General features: G+C 59.5%; 1 pseudogene; it reads left to right on the forward strand.

The window, feature by feature from the left end:
- The first annotated feature begins 1,188 nt into the window (after window positions 1-1,188).
- Window positions 1,189-9,042, forward strand: LOC115657603 (annotated as a pseudogene).
- The last annotated feature ends 2,167 nt before the right edge of the window (window positions 9,043-11,209 follow it).

The raw sequence follows: 11,209 nt of genomic DNA on the forward strand, positions 1-11,209 counted from the left end.
CATGCCAGGTGTGGGCAGGCAGGCTCAGCAAAGCAGGATCCTAGTGTGGGGCAATCTGGGTGCAGGTGACTCCGAGGGGATCCGGGTGTTGGGGGGGTCTGGGTGCACAGGGGCTTTTTGGGGTGTTCTGTGTGCAACAGTAATGGGAGTCTGCAGGAGGTCCAGGTGAAGGTGGTTGGGGCTCAGTGGGGGTGGTCTGGGTATGGAGGGGATAGAGCTCAGCAGGGGGGTGAATGGGGGGGGGCATAGTGGGAGGTCCAGATGCTGGGGGAATGGGGCTCAGTGGGATGGGGATCCAGGTGCATCTGGTTGGGGCTTGGTGGGGTGGGGATCTGGGTGTCACTGGCTCATTGGGGTGGTCCAGGTGCAGGGGGAGTGGGGCTCATTGAGGGGATTCTTAGTGTGGGGGAGGCTCAGGAGGAGGGTCTGGATGCAGGGGGTTGGGAAGATGGAGATACTGCTCCCTGTGCAGCTGAGGAGTGATGGGTGCAGGAAGTGGGGAGATGTGGAGTTTGCAGAGCTTCCTGAAGCCAGGAGAAATTTGGGGGCCCTAGATACCATGCAGGGGAAGAGGAAGTCCTGTCCTCCTCAGCCCAGCCAGGACTTGCAGCTGAGCCTGGAGCAGGGTAGGAGCCACCAGCTGGGTCTTTACCAGTCTGCCCCCCTGCCCTGCAGTGATTTACCTCTCTGCTGGCTGCCCTGGGCACCTGAAACATACTACTGGTGGTCTCAGAGTTGGGAGGTCCCTTCTGGTCCTGTGGTCCTAATTACCACTGAGATTAAAGGACATCCATTGGGTTGTGCCAGGGAGCCCAGGACAGACTGGGCCATTGGCAGAATGAGAGGGGGGAGAGGCAGGGCTGGAGTGGCTGGCAGGGGATGGGTTGCAAGTAACTCAGAAGTGGGGGATGCTCAGGCTGAAAGGGACAGAAATGGAGAAACGTGGGGGAAGGTCGTGGTGTAGCAGCCAGTGTGACAATCCAGCTGTCAGTGCTGTACAGCCGGCAGCCTCCTGGTTCGTGCTGGGGAGGGGAAGGGGTCGATATCTGGCAGTGAGGAGGAATGGATGAAGTGGGGCTTTACTTTGTTTCTGTGTATTGTGGACAGATGGAGCCAATCTAGCAGGGCTGGGGCTGCACTGCGGCTTGGGGGCTCCTTGCAGACGCGTGCGCTCATAGCAGAGGGCCTATGCGTGGGTGGCTGTCCGTGGGATCGGCCAAAGTGAGGGTAAGGGGTCACTTTGTGTTGAGCCCTGTCACTTGGGGAAGGGAAGAGCTGAGCCCAGCCATGGGCACGGGCCCCCATCAGCCGCACCGAAGGTGTTGGGGGGCCGCGGCTGCTCTCCTAATCTTGCTGCTGCTGACGGGTTACCAGACTTTGCAAGGAGCTGGCTGGAATCACGGGGTGAGTGAAGAACTTCTGAGACTCTGAACTCAGGGGCTTTGTGGAGCTGTTCCCCTCGCTTGGGGAGGGAGGGGGGAGCTGGGCTGTAGCGTATGGTGGGGTGCAGGAGAGGGAACAAAATCAGAGGCAAAGTTAGGGGTTAGCAGGGAATCCTGCCAGGAACCTGGGAGTTTTGGATATCTTAACCCAGAGTGCTGCAGACAGGCTGCTAGAACCAGGCACGGAGCTGCCTCTGCCTCCTTCAGTTGAAATCACAGGGGGGTGCTCTGGCCAGTGAAAGGGGCTTCTGGCTTCCCAGCCTATATCCCTCTGAGCCCCTCACCTCTCCCCACTTCCTCGTCTGCCACATTGGCGGCATCACCCAGAGCTGGGAAAAGAGCCAAAAATACCCCAGAGGAATTTTCTCCACACTGCAGAGCCTGCAGCCCCGCACCTGCCCTGGTGCTGGGGCTGGGGCGAGGAGAGGGGATCTCAGCTTTGAGCTATATTTCAATGGGCCTTGGACTGGGGGAAGGGCAGCTGTGGAGTGAAATCAGCACCATCCCATGGGGAAGATGGGACCCTCTCTCTGCCCACTGGGTCTTTGAATGAACCATGGAGCTGGAGCATAAACCCCCAGTGCTGTTCCCTGTGTCAGGGAGGTAAAACCAAGCAGATCACAGCTGATAAATTTCGTGGGGGGGTTAACTAGGCTTGATAGGCAGAGTGACCTGGGGTCATTGGCCACAGTGCATGCTGGGATCTGTAGTCTTCCCTGGAACAGCATGGCAGAACTCCCTGGTCTGAATTTGGCTGCAACCCCCCCGCCCCCCAATCCCATACTCTTTGCTAACCTGCAACTGCCATTGGTTAGTGGATACTGCCCAGTGCAACACCCCAGAGGAAGATGCTTCCCAAGTGCTGCCCATGGGCTTCCATGGTGACAACTGAGGCCCATGCTGGGCTGCTGAGATGCACTGCAGGGACAGCTCAGGAGTCCCGGCGCCTGTTGGGAAGGAGGTGGTCCCTGGGTGTCCCCGGAGGCAGCTGCCAGGGGAAGCCTCTAGCACCGGCGTTGTTTGGATGGAAACCTTCTGCCCTTTTGTGCTGAATAGTCAGAGCTGGGAGCTGCCCAAAACCTAGTGTGGTCTGGGTGGGGTCTCTGGCATTAATGGGAGCAGAGGGTGCAACACCATGCTGGCTGGCTGGGAGGCAGGGTGTGGGGGAAGCCTGACTGAGATCCTGCCCAGCTGCTCCTCTTGCTTCACCTGGGGGGGGGGGGCTGTCTTATTTTCCTGCAGGAGGAACCAACAGCCCCCCAAAAGTTGGATCCTGGTTTCACGGTCGCACAAGGAGGTCACAGGGGCAGGAGGAGGCGTTATGCCATCAACCCGCTTGGTTATAAGCGGGACCATGTTAATCTGACCTATGAGTGAGTGTACCAGGGAGGATAGGGGTGCATCAGCTTGTCCTGCAGCCCCTGCAGCTATTCCCATACGAGGCTCCCTATACGGAACTCAGCTGAGCCCTCTTTAGCCTGGCCACAGCCCCCATCCCTTGCTGTTAGCCCAGTTCTTGGATCTCCCTGTTTGCACCATTTGGCTTTGAGAGGCCTCAGAAGGTGACCTGGCTCCACAGTGGAGCCTGCCCCTGGCTCCCAGCGCCTCTGCACCGTGGCGTGTCTCTGGCGAGAGGCGACTCCCTGACACCAGCCTTTGCTAGCAGGAGCTAACTGCTTCCTTCAGGGCGGTAACAGCCACATGGCTGCCAGGAGCCCAGAGATCTCTGCCAGATGCGCCAATGCTCTCACTGCACAGGAAATGGGGCCCTGACTCTGCTCAGAACCTGCTCCCCATGGGCTATGGGTGGCAGGGAGCAGGGGCTGCCTCTTTGAGCAGTGCCTCTGCCTGCTTGGGGGGTTCAACCAACCCAAATAACCCCCCACCACTCCTGCTGCTGGGCTATATGACCCCATGGGGACGTCCCCGCCATGTAGGCACCCAGGGTACAGAAGGAAGAGGACCCTGGCACCCTGCTGCTTCACTTGCCCTAATACAGTCTCTTTCCATGCTGTGCAGACAGGACCCTTCTACCTAGCTAGTTGCACTGGGGAAGAGGCAGGGCTGGGAGCTGCCTCAGCTCTCAACTAGTTTGTGGTATGAAGGAGTTTGAGAATTGTTAGTGTAGCCAGTGCTCCTGCCCCACCCTGCACAGCGCCCCCTATGGGGAGAGGCTGGGACCCCACACACACAGACAGTGCTCCTGCCCCACCCTGCACAGCGCCCCCTATGGGGAGAGGCTGGGACCTCCCTCCACACACACAGACAGTGCTCCTGCCCCACCCTGCACAGCGCCCCCTATGGGGAGAGGCTAGGACCCCCCACACACAGACAGACAGTGCTCCTGGCCCACCCTGCACAGCGCCCCCTATGGGGAGAGGCTGGGACCCCCCCCACACACACACACACAGACAGTGCTCCTGGCCCACCCTGCACAGCGCCCCCTATGGGGAGAAGCTGGGACCCCCACATACATACACACAGACAGTGCTCCTGGCCCACCCTGCACAGCGCCCCCTATGGGGAGAAGCTGGGACCCCCCCACACACATACACATAGACAGTGCTCCTGGCCCACCCTGCACAGCGCCCCCTATGGGGAGAGGCTGTAACCCCCCAAACACAGACAGTACTCCTGCCTCACCCTGCACAGCGCCCCCTACTGGGAGAGGCTAGGACACCCCCCCACAGACAGTGAACCTGGCCCACCCTGCACAGCGCCCCCTACTGGGAGAGGCTGGGAACCCCCCCCCACACACACAGAGTACTCCTGCCTCACCCTGCACAGCACCCCCTACTGGGAGAGGCTGAGACCCCCTGAGACACACACACACACACTACTTCTGGCCCACCCTGCACAGCACCCCCTACTGGGAGAGGCTGAGACCCCCCACACACATACACAGAATACTCCTGGCCCACCCTGCACAGCGCCCCCTACTGGGAGAGGCTAGGACACCCAGCCCACAGACAGTGAACCTGGCCCACCCTGCACAGCGCCCCCTACTGGGAGAGACTGGGACCCCCCCACACACACACAGAGTACTCCTGCCTCACCCTGCACAGCGCCCCCTACTGGGAGAGGCTGGGACCTCCCTCCACACACACAGACAGTGCTCCTGGCCCACCCTGCACAGTGCCCCCTATGGGGAGAGGCTGGGACCCCCCCCACACACACAGACAGTGCTCCTGGCCCACCCTGCACAGCGCCCCCTATGGGGAGAGGCTGGGACCTCCCCCCCCACACACACACACAGACAGTGCTCCTGGCCCACCCTGCACAGCGCCCCCTATGGGGAGAGGCTGGGACCTCCCTCCACACACACAGACAGTGCTCCTGCCTCACCCTGCACAGCGCCCCCTATGGGGAGAGGCTGGGACCCCACACACACATACACACAGACAGTGCTCCTGGCCCACCCTGCACAGCGCCCCCTATGCGGAGAGGCTGGGACCCCCCCCCCCCCACACACAGACAGTGCTCCTGGCCCACCCTGCACAGCGCCCCCTACTCGGAGAGGCTGGGACCCCACACACACACAGACAGTGATCCTGCCTCACCCTGCACAGCGACCCCTACTGGGAGAGGCTGAGACCCCCCACACACATACACAGAGTACTCCTGCCTCACTCTGCACAGCGCCCCCTACTGGGAGAGGCTGGCCCTGGATCAGCTGGGACCCCCTCCACCACAGCCAGTGCTGCTGCCCTGCTCCCTCCAGCACCCCCTGGTAGGAGAGGCTGGGGCTGGAGTAGCTGAGCGCATCCTGCACTCCTGCCCTTTCTCTATAGCAGTAGAGGTTGGAGGAGCAAGTGGTGCCCCTGGATCACCCTCCCCTCCTCTTGCTGCAGGATCGGGCAGTTCCCCAGCAGGCTGAATGAAGGTGACACAGAGAGAGCCATTGCCACTGCCTTCTGCATGTGAAGCGACATCTCGCCCCTCAGCTTCCAGTGCCTGCTCCCTGACCAGCCGGCTGACATCACCATAGGTAGAAATGAGGGGCTGGGGGTGGGGCTGGGACTGCCACTGGCACAGAACCCCTGTCTCCCTCACTGGTGCCCTCCTTGCCTCTTCTCAGCCCTCCGATCTCCTCTCCCTGCTCCCTTCCTCCCGTTTGTGCAGATGACTCTGGGGTTGCCTGTGGGTGCCGCAGACCCAAGCTGCAGGGGAGCCATCTCAAGGGCTTCGAGACCATGTGCCACCCCCGTTCACTCCTTCCCTGCTGCCGGACCCTGCCCCAGCAGAGCATCCATGGAAGCCCAGAGGCCCTCCCCTGCACACACCTGGCACTGGAGAGGGGCTATCACAGGCAGACTTAGCAGATCCAATCACACCTCCCCCTCTCCAGCAAGTTCCAGAGCTGGGATTCCTGCTCCCAGCCACCAGCAGACTCACTCCCCAACCTTTGATACCTTTGCTCTGGGATTCACACGGCCCTCTGCTTCCAGGACGTCTTTCTGGTTGCTCTTGGGCAGGCTTCTATGGCTTTCACCACGCTGACTGCTGGTTCTCCCTGCGACACCCCTGCTTCGATGGGCTGAACGGGGAGCTGGCCCACGCCTTCCTGCCACCCCGGGGCGAGATCCATTTTGACAACCACGAGTTCTGGATCCTGGGCCGCTCGCACTTCAGCTGGAAACAAGGTAGGAGGGAGCACATGGCGGCCAGAGGTCTGCCAGGGTTAGCAGGGCAGGTGCCTCTCCTGTCCTGAGATCCCTCACAAACAGCCTTGGGCTGGCTAGCACCTCTGTGCCGTTCGTTATCCCCTTCACCAAAGCACCAGCTCCACCCTGGCCTGCGCCGCACGGCTAGGCCAGATCTCCTAATCCCCAGCCCTTTCTCCAGGGAGAGAGCTCTCACCCCCGACACGACACCATCAACCCCCAGTCTGGCCACTCCTCTCCTCCTCCATCAGCCCTTTCCTGGGGGAGCCAATTCAGGGATGGGAGTGGTCAGCTACCTGCTGTCAGTGCTTTGCAACAACCAGGCTTAGCCTGCCCACCCCCCAGCAGGAGCCCACCCCTACAGCTCCCTGTGCCACAGCAGGGCCCTGGAGGCGGGAGACGGGGGGCGGGGGGATGCACATACTACATCCAGCAGGGGGCGCCTTGTTCTGCTGCTCTAGAGCCGGATGCTCATGGCAGCTCCATCACGGGGGGAGATTCCAGCTCGCCTGGGCTCCTCCCAGCTCCCCTCGGGGGGATGTGACTTGCAGCCAAGGCCAGCGTGGAGCAGCTCCAGCCTAGGATTCTCCCAAGGGTCCTGGTTCAAGTCCCAGCTGCCAGGGCCGGCTCTACCATTTTTGCCGCTGAAGCAAAAAAAAAAGGCTGCTCGGACTGTGCTGCCCCAAGATTGGCCAGAATGCTGCCCCTTAGCATGAGCCGCCCCAGGCACGTGTTTTCTCCGCTCGTGCCTGGAGCCGGCCCTGCCAGCTGCATGAGCTTGTGCTCTGGGGTGGCTTCTTCCAGGGCCCCTAGACTAGTAGAGGTTGTGGCTGGGAATTGTTCACCCCCCACGAGGCCCCTCTGCTGTGGGTTCTGCGGGGATCTGCTGTCTCCCCCTCCCAGTGGGTTTGCCAGGCGGCTTGGGTTGAGGTGCCGTCCATCTGCAGGTAACACAGGCGCCTTGCCTCTCTCATCGCCCCAGAAAGCTGCAGTGTCTCTTTGGGCCCAGCCAAGCCGGTAAGCTGGTGAAGAGCGAGCTGGCTGCAGCTCAGATAACGTAGGTGAAAGGTGGGAGCATGGAGGCAATGGCAGGAGGAGCCTTCCCTGTGGCGGCAGCCTCTGGCCAGTGGGGCTGCACTCTTGGGGGGCCTGTGGATGCCCCACTGTTCCTTGAGTCCTGGCAAGGGGACATAAATGGCTCTGCACCTGCTTTTGGCACCCGGGTGCCATTTCCTCCTGGGTGGTGGGTGCTCTCCCACAACCCTGTCCTTCCTCAGCTCGGAGCACACTGTGCATGGGGAGTGCGCACATGGCAGCGGCTCGGTCCTTGCAGACAATGGCTGAAGGGTGCTGCTGCTGTTGCCCATGACGTCCAACCCTGCCTCTTTTTCCATGCCCACACAGCTGATCTCTTCTCCCTGGCAGGGTGTTCCCCGGGGGGAACTCCTATTGTACTTAATGTACTGCACAGGCTCTTTTCGGAGGAATAAGGAAAAGCACCACATTTATTGGTAACACATGTACCAATCCACACTGTATCATATGCATATGTTATATTACACTCTCACACACACACAAGCACACTTCGTCTTGTTGTTACCAACTAGTTGCTCCCCTTAACTTCACTGGCCAGGTGAGTTAAATGGGGGAGGGGTGGAGCCGGGCTTCTGCCGATCTGGATCGATGCTCCCATGTTGTTGACAAGACGAGACCTGGGGTCCTGTGCAAGACACCTCACATTTATAGCAGCTTCCCCCTCATGCAAATCTATACCAGATTCAAAATCTGTGTCTGTGTTCATTGGTCCTTTGTGCTGCTTCTTTCTGGGTGTTGTCCCAATGCTGTTCAAAGAGGGTGTTTTCAAAAGAAGATGCTTGCTTGTAACCGCCAAGGCCGTCAATATGTCTGCTCTTCTTTATATTCCCTGCCTTTGGGTTGGGTTAGGACAGGGGCTGTGTGCGGGGGTGGTGGGCAGCTGCAGCGGTGGCTCTTCAAGGATGCTTGTAGTTGGGTAGCAGAGAGGAGTCAGGCGGGGCTTGCTCAAGAGTCTGCTCCAAGAGCCCCCTCCCTACACCGAGGTGTCTGGGAGCTGCCAGGGCTGGCATTCCAGCATGTCTGGTGGCCCTGCTCCCTTGGGGTGCTCTGTGCTTGCAGGGGTCTGGCTGAATGACCTGGTCTAGGTGGCAGCTCACAAGATCGGCCATGCCCTGGGCCAGTGGCATTCGCGGGACGTCCGCACACTCATGCACCCAAACGCTACCTACAGCAGGACTTTGCGCATCAGCCAGGATGACGTCTGGGCTGTTCAGCGACTGTATGGTAAGGGAGTGCCAGCACTGATGCGTGCCCAGCACCTAGTCACCATCTGGCCCCAGAAGAGGGGACTGTCCCCCTGAGGACTCCCTCTCCTGAGTCACTGTCCTGCACTGAGACATCGGCCCAGCTGCATCCAGCCAGCAGCCCAGAATGTAGAGCTGCCTCGGGGTCACCTTGGCTAGTGTAGCCTATGGATGCCATAGCAATCATTATGGGGGCCGGGGTGTCACTGGGAGGAAAATGAGCAAAGGGCAGACCAGGCCAAAGGGTGTGATAAGGTGTGTGACAGGCAGCAGGGAGGCGACTGGGTGGAGATAGGATGGGAGCACCCAGCCCTCAATTGGGGGTTGCACTGGCTGAGACTCTTCCATCCCAAATTCCTTGGCTGCTTCTGTACCAAAGGTCAATCCCCCATGTGGCTGGGTGGTTTTACTGCAACACTCAGCTCATCTGGGGGCCCTGTCCTGCATGCTGTCCCTGCAGGGCGCGTGGATGAGAAGCGGCAGTGTGAGCCTTGGGCCCGGCTGGGATTCTGCACGCGCCGGAGCGCCTTCATGAAGAGGCACTGCCCCCAAATCTGCAACGCCTCCTTTGGTGAGAACCCCCCACCCTGCTGCTAACCGGTGCTATGAGCTATAGAAACGAGCTGCCCACAGGTCCACCAGCCCTGCCCAGCCCCCCACAAAGCAAATGCCACCTAACACCTCCCATGCCCTCAATCCCCATCAGGCCTCTGCAGTATGAGGAGGGGTCTGGAGGAGCTGCGAGGCCCCTCAGCTGTTGGCATCACTGCTCTTTGTCTCTCTCTCTTTCAGAGCCCCCTGCTGTCATCTCCTCCCCCTCTGTGCGCCCCCCCCCCCGCCCTACATTCACACCAAGTACATCTCCGAAGGGAGAGTCCTAACATTCCGCTGCGGGCTACCTCCAGCCCACAGCTGCAAGTCAGGTGAGCCACTATCCCCTGCAGGCGGGGACTCTTCTTGGGTGCAGAGCATTCACTCTCCCCACAGTAGCCACCAGACCTGCCCCATAGGGCTGATCTCTGCTGTAGTCTCCTTGCCTGGAAGCTGGAGAAGGTCTCTCCCAGTGCAGCTTGCTCTCCTGGAGCTGGTGTCTGTGCAGATGCTGCCAGCTCTGGAGTGCAGGAAGGAGGGAGGCTACTGCATTGGAAAGGCAGAGCAGATGGAGTTCAGTGGCTGCTGAGCCTTGAACACCCCTCCAATAAGGAGCAACCGAGGCCTTGATTCTGACCGTGCCTGAATGAAACAAACTTCTCCACCGTGTTCTGTGTATAAAGTCCCTGTCCCTGACTAGCAGGCACAGCGGGGAGATGGAGGGAAGGGAGAAATGGCCTGATCTCTGCTGTGGCTGGGAGTGATCTGGGCAGAAGGCAGGAGGCGGTTAGCATACCAGGAGCTGCAGGAAAGGCGTTAGCACTCATGGGGTAATGCTGAGTGATGGGTCTGAGGAGGCTGGAGCTAGTTCAGAGCAGCTACCTTGGACTTACTGTACTGTCCCCCTTTCTCTTGCAGCTGGTACAAAAATGGGGAGCTCCTTTCACACTTGTTTCCGGCTTCGAGCTGCTGCCGCGCCAGGAGCTGCACGTTCATGCCACCGAGTTCAGCGAAGGGCAGTACACGTGCTTGAGTCGCCACGCCAGCAGGATCCTCCGGGCCAATTCTTAGCAGATAAAGCTCAAGGCCAGGAGTCCTTCCTCCCACAAGCAACCAGGGCTCTGAAGGGACATGCAGGGAAATGCACGTGCCTGATTCACAGGGCAAGGGATGCATGCACAATTGTGAGCATGTGCCTCAGGGCCCCAGGGCTCTGTGTGGGGACAGTATCGTCCCTGTTCTTCACAGCAGTCTCATTGCTCGGCTCTCTCATCACTCAGCATCCTGCCCCATCTCCTCTGCTTCTTCCTCATCCTGGTCACTTAAACCAGGGCTGGCCAAATAGCAGAGAGTTCAATGCCAGGACCCTGCTCCTTTCATTGATCCACTCCCAGTGCTGGCAGGAGCTACTCACTATTCCCGGAGCGATCTCCTACTGGGAGGAGGTGAGGGTGAGATTATCTGCCTGCTTCCCCAGGCCCTCTGCTTGGTTTCATTCCCCACCTACCCAGTTATTTGGTGTCTGTGAGCATGCCCACTTCCCCCTCCTATGCACCTCAACTCTGTGCTTATATCCTGAGCCACCCTGCTGTAGCCCTGTCAAACCAGGAGCTGAATAAAAACCCAGGTGAGAATCCCAGCTATCTGCTTCTGCCCTTCTTCCTTTGACTCGGTTGCTCTTTTCAAGCAGTGATCCTGTCACTTCCAGTATTCCCAGGCTGGCCCAGTGCAGCTGCTAGCTCAGTGCCTTAGCTTGGGCAGTCCTAAGGGCGTGGATATTAGTTTTCCTGGAATAGAGCCTTGCAATTTCCCGCCAAACAAGTTATCTGAATGAAACCACAGCAATGTGGGCTGCAGACGCTGATTATCCAAAGCTCCTTTGTGATTGGCTGCTCTGGCCCTTTGGCGATGTCTCCACTGTGCACCAATCCCTCTGGTGCCCAGCTGGGCCCTGTCCCTTAGCAACTCATAAGGTGAAGAAAGCTGCTACCTTGCTGGATAGAAATACACGCAGCCTCTCCTTCCAGCATCCTCAGCGAGGACTGGAAGGGAATGAGGGAGAAGGAGAAAGTGGTATCTTAACTTCTGGGGGTGAGAAAAAAAAACTTTTGAGCTTCAACAGAGCTCTTCTTCAGGTCTGGGAAACTCACTCAGAGCTGGTCTGTAGGCTTCC

The sequence above is a fragment of the Gopherus evgoodei genome, chromosome 9 (genome assembly GCF_007399415.2).
Source record: "Gopherus evgoodei ecotype Sinaloan lineage chromosome 9, rGopEvg1_v1.p, whole genome shotgun sequence".
Classification (NCBI taxonomy): Eukaryota; Metazoa; Chordata; order Testudines; family Testudinidae; genus Gopherus; species Gopherus evgoodei.